The sequence below is a fragment of the Scylla paramamosain genome, chromosome 15 (assembly GCF_035594125.1).
Source record: "Scylla paramamosain isolate STU-SP2022 chromosome 15, ASM3559412v1, whole genome shotgun sequence".
Classification (NCBI taxonomy): Eukaryota; Metazoa; Arthropoda; class Malacostraca; order Decapoda; family Portunidae; genus Scylla; species Scylla paramamosain.
In genome coordinates, this window is record NC_087165.1 from 25189303 (window position 1) to 25195488 (window position 6186).

The following is a 6186-nucleotide window of genomic DNA, read 5'->3' on the forward strand; positions in this document are numbered from 1 at the left end:
AATCAAGACTTCTTCACTTCCTCCCTCATTAGTTCGCCCATCTTTCCATCCCTTCCTCCTTTCTCTCCTTACTCAGACTGCCTCATTCTTTCTTCCTTCCTTTCCACACGTTTTCTTCTTCCCCTCGTCGCCGTCATCACTTCTAGATTCCGGTCGTTGAGAGGTCGTCAGTCCCGCTTCTCATTACAAGGGACGCCATCAGCTGTTTTTTTTTTTTTTTTTTTTACTTAACCCTTGTTTATTTCATGTTCTTTCTGTGAATTACACGTTTTGTCATAGTTCTGGTCTCTCTCTCTCTCTCTCTCTCTCTCTCTCTCTCTCTCTCTCTCTCTCTCTCTCTCTCTCTCTCTCTCTCTCTCTCTCTCTCTCATTATCAGAAAGAAGGTTTCAGTAGGATTTGAAGGCTTGGGATACGAGGTTCTAGTGTATTGGATTAGATTCTCAGGGTCGACTCGAATCTGAGGGGACGGGGTTCAAAGGATCTTGTTTACTGGTTTCGAGGCTTCCCTCATCCCGCGGCAGCTCGGGTGGGTGCGCAAGATGGCAACACTATCGGCGAAATTTGACAAGCACTAGATAGCAGACTGATAGAGCATCGACGTTTTGCTGACCGGATGGCTTTATCTTAACCCTTTATCTTATCTCACTACACTAAAATAAAAACAATGTATGAAATGTTTATAGGCATCGATAAGAAAGAAAAGGGTGATTAAAAAATAGATATTACAAATTTTTACCAGTATGATGTCTAAGGGTGGATGTAGAACAAGGAGAAATGTTTCAAAGTGGTTTGTAATTAAGAAAGGATATGCCAGATAACAGTGAAAGGGTTTAAAATGTGACTGCACAGTTTGGCTTCAGGTTTGGGTCTGCAGCTGCGCGGTGAACAGTGGCCAGATGGTTAAGTATATTCTTTAGCGGAATGGACTTACATGTCATCTGAAATAAATTACAAGTATATCCCCATGTTATCCTTGCTCCAGTGACGTTAGCATTGTTGGTAAAGATTAAGAGAAAGGAAGAAATTGGTTCTCAAATAGTGGTAGATGAATGGAATGGACTCAGTAATCATGTTGTTAGTCCTGAGTCATTAGAGAGCTTTAAAAGATCAGACAAATTTATGGATTGTGATGATAGGCGGAAATAGGTAGGTAAGTTTCATACAGGAACTGCCGCGTGTAGGCCTGATGTTTTCTTGCAGCCTTCCATATTTTCGTATGTTCTTATGTTCTTATGTTCTTAAATATTCCAGAGTGGATGTTTCGGTTTATAAAAGTTCCGTTATTTATTCATTTAGTATTTTTTTTTTTTTTTTTTTTTTTTGCGCTGGATTGCAATATCTAATTTTAATTTAATATTTTGTGTTTGGCAGTGTTGCAGTTTTGTTATCTGGAGAAGGCTTAAGTATATCGTGAAACATATATTTTCTAAAGCTTTCATATATCTTTGTACTTCATTTGTACCTACATCTTTTTTTTTAGTCTTGTTAACATGACTTCATTAAATGTAACTGCATATTTTCATATTTTACATGCAATTTAATCAAAGCAGTAACACTTTTGTTTACTGTCCTTTCATGACACGATATGAAATTGGTCGCCTTCTTGTTAATCCAATTTTTATAACGATTTTTGCATCACACTACGAAAAACTTGTAATCTGCTTAAAAAGATGTTCTAATTAATCCTACACCTGCCTCTTAACCTTTTCTGTTGAGCTTAAATATTTTTCCAGTGCCGCTCTTCCTCAGTGTTCGTCCAGTGCTGATGAACGGCGCATGCTTAAGTTGTGCCAATATCATACCTTTGATCTGCTTAATTATCATGGCCCTTATTTCTGTTGACTTTCCAGGGGCTTACAAACTAATCATATTTTTTTAATATTAAGTATTTCGTCATCCTTCATTCACTCACCATTTTGAACCTAGCTGAGGATTACTTGTTTTTTCTTCCATTCCTTTCATTAGCAACGTCTCAGCATAATTCTGGTTCCTCCTCACCATATGCTCCTTTCTTCCTCTCTTACCTTCTCTTTTTCTTCTTTCTTTTCGTCCTTCTGACCTTCCTTCGCTTACTCCCTCCATTCCTCCCTCCCCTTCTTCCCTTCTCTCCTTACTATTCTCCATCTCTCTTCATCAGTGTATTCTCCACCTCCCCTCCCTTCCCGTGTCGTGAGGAGGCTCCTGGTTGGTTAATCTCACACGTATATTTCCCATGGGGCCGCGGCCGCCAATAGCCAATAGCCTTACTTTTCTTTACCTGTTCTTTGATGGTGATCGGGCTGAGATGCGGGGGGTGCAGGTGTGAGGAACGGGAAGGGAGAAGAAGGGGGAGAAATGGGAGAGAAAAGAAAAAAATGGAAGAAGTAATTAGTTGTAAGGAAATTAATGAACGTACGTCGTGAAAGTAGGAAGGAATGAGAGAAATGGGAGAGAAAAGAATTAAATTAATGAGTTGTGAGGAAATTAGTGAACTTGGGTTAAGAAACTGTTATTTTAAAATGAATATTATTAAGGAAAAAAAAGAAGGATATTACGTTGAGATTGACCATTAAATTGCGTGACGTGCTGGTATGTGTCACGTTGATTACCCGAGGCTTGAAGGAGATGCACGCAGGTAGTTACTTGAAATGTTTTTTTTTTTTTTCTTGGGTTCCAGTCATTTTCTGCAGTCACTTGATTGTACAGATGAATGATTTAAGTAGAAAAAGCTCTCTAGCCTCTCCATGGTAGTGCGTAGCTTTGTGATAATACAAGAGTTAAATAAACGAGAACCAAAACTGTTTTCTTCATGCAATTAAAGAGGAACAGCATCTGATGTTTTACGGTGATGTTATATTTTCCTTCCTCGTATTGCTCAACAGCGCTGCCTGGACGTAAAGGCGATGTGTGGCGATGGTCAGCAAGTATTCTCGTCCTCCGTTGTATTACGAGGAGATTTATTTAAGTTTTCTAGACTGCGAAAGAAAATTTAAGACAAATTTCTCCTTTGTCTCCACGGGGACTTGCGCAAGACTTGTTATTGAGTTTTATAAATACTGGTAAAACATTGATGACTTTGCATTTTCATTACTGAAGCTTTCATGCTTTTTATATTTTAATTTTGCTGCAATGGTTTTTTTTTTTTTTTTATAATATGAAACAATATTTCTCTCTCAGGTATTCCTGGAAATTCGAAAACCTTAAAGTTTTTATATTCGTACCAGATCGAGCTTTACACGACCTCACTCCTGTACAAGAGGGCAAAACGCGTGAGAGGCAGGGCGCTTCCTTGACTGGCTGCGAGAGGAAAAGGAGATGAAAGCATACATTTAAAAAAAAAAAAAATGGACAGAAGGAGAACATGAAATAATTAAGCCAATTGAATATTTTAAAAACGACGAGAAAAACTTTACGCAGCTTAATGAAAAGGTTTAGAAGAGACTGTAGAATAAGAAAAAAAAGTGAGAAAAGGAGGAAAGACTTATATTAAATTAACGTACATCCAACTGCGTTTCTCTTCTGACATTTTTATACATTCCTTTCCCTTCCTCGTTTCCTTTCTTTACTCTCCTCGCTCTTCATCTTTACTTTCCATCCTCCATCCATCTCTCCCTACATCTCGCCCTCCCTCTCCCCTCTTCCCCACGTCCCTCTATTCTCTAACATCCAGTTCTCATCGAAACCAAGAGAAAAGCAAATATTTACCAAGATTTAGGGTAGCCAATACCACATCTATGATTACACCACCACCACCACCACCACCACCACTATCTCGATCACTAAAATCATCTTTCGTAACTGTAATACTACGTCACCACTTCGTCATCCCCACCACCTCCATCGTCATAACACTACGCTACGGTAACGCTACACTCCCACAACAACAGCAGTTTGGCAGAGGGCTTTAAGTGGATATAACAAGGGTGATTGTAAGCGAAATTCTCACGATCAGTAATCAGGATACAACAAGAAATGATGACTGCAAGTTAGAAAAAAGTTAGGGTTAAGAAAGTGGTAGGAGGGAATTGTTTATCATACGGTGGTAGATGAATGGAATGGGCTCAGTAATTGGGGAGCTTTAAGAGATTAGACAAATTTATAGATGGGGATAATAGGTAGAAATAAGTAGGTAAGCTTCATGTAGGGACTGCCACGTGTAGATATGATGGCTTCTTGCAGCTTCCCTTATTTCCTTATGTTGTTTGTTCCAAGGTATTCAGAAAACGCCATCGCAACGACTTACTTAAATGAAATGTGACAATCATTCACCGTAGACTTTCACCGGCAAGGGGTAACTTGGGGAAACTAGATAAAATGTGACAATCATTCTCCGTAGACTTTTATCGTCAAGGGGTTACTTGGGGAAACTAGATAAAATTGTGGGCAGCATCTATATGTATTTGAGTATGTCTTAAAATCTACGCAATGGTTTGTTATCTAAACATACTCATTTCCTCGATACTTCATTGAAAGGTGTCATCATTTTTTTTATTTAGATATAGTGGAAACGGGTGACTAAGCAAAAAAAAAAAAGTATGAGAATACAATTTTCACTAAACTGATGAAAAATAAATGAATAGTTGTCATGATTTCTTTCTACCACTGACATGGGACCACTACCACCACCACCACCACCACCACCACCACCATCACCACCACCAAATCTCAAGAGCAGCAGGGACATTACAAATACTGACCATAAAACGATGATGGCGATGCAGTACACACACACACACACACACACACACACACACACACACACACACACACTTTTCCTAATTCATAATCTCTCCCCACAAAATAAGAAAGAAAGAAAGAAAAAATGTTGGGCCTGATTGAAGTCCTTTCTGCTCAGTAATGAAAATTATAAAAAAAAAAAAAAAAAGATAAAGGAAGATGATGACCATTTTCATTTAAGCTTATTATGCACCTCTTGTTCGTTTTCTTTCTCGGGGCTTTGGGGGAGGAGGAGGAGGAGGAGGAGGAGGAAGAATAAGAGCAAGAAGAACAAGAACATGAATAAGGTGGTGGTGGTATTGTGGTGGTGGTGGTCGTGGTGGTGGTGATGCAGGACGGAACAAAGGGGTAAAAAGGAGAAAAGAGAAGAACAAAGGCTAGTAATAAAGGAAGAGTGGGAGTATGAAAGGGAAGGTTCCGTGAAGTGATGCTCCTCGCCACGTCTGTAATTTAGTTTTGGCGTCACGGGCCGGCAAATCTGTCCCAGAGAAGACCTTCACAGCATTTGCTCCATTCTGCTGCGGTGAACGAGGTGACGAGGACAGACCTGTTATTTCCCTTCCTCTTCCCCTATGTCCTTTCCCTAGAAGACCACCACCACCACCACTACCACCACCATTACTGTTATCACTTCCTCCTCATCCTTGGGCTCATTCTCGCTACTTGCCCCGTCCTAATCTTCGTTCTCCTTGCCCTCATACTTCTCCTCCTCTTCCTTCTCCTCCTCCTCCTCCTCCTCCTCCTCCTCCTCCTTGTCTTCTCCGTCCTCCACATCCTAATATTCTTTGTTCTCCTCGTCTTCTTCGCCTCCCGCTCTCCTCGTCAGCTGTGTGGGTGCACTTAGCTTCTTTCCTCCAGGCTGTGAGATGTGGATGCGGTCACATCCTCCTGCGCTGTCGGTTTTGTTCACCGTTATAGTTTTTCTTTCGGGTGGGAGTTGTTGCGTGCCCCCAATAGCTCGTGTTTTTCAGCATGAACGTCAAGTAGTCTTCCGTCACACTATTGGTTCAAACTGCGCCACGAAAACACATCAGCCTTGATTCCGAGTAGCAAGGCACATCGAAGTCTTGTGTCCGAAGCATCCTGAAGGCGAAACGTTTTAGAGCAACACTTTTCCTGCCACCTCTGTTGGCCTTGGGCAGCCACCACCTGGGGCAGTGCCGGGAGTGCCAACATCTAATGGAAGGACGTTACCGAGGATGCCGAGTTTCGTCTCCCAGTGTGGCTTGAGACCGCCCACTCGCTCTTTCCGATATGCTCCATCAGCTGCGGCCTGCTCTTCTGCGTGACTGGTTCTTCCGTTGTGGGTTTTTTGGGACGTGAAGGAAGCTCAGCGGGACTGAATACAGACGCATCATCCATGGGTCTGGAGTTCAGTGCAAACCTCATTTAGATTTCATGCTGATTTCCAAACACATCATCAAAGAAGAATCCTGATTAATTCACCCCACTTATCTTGACGCTGCCAC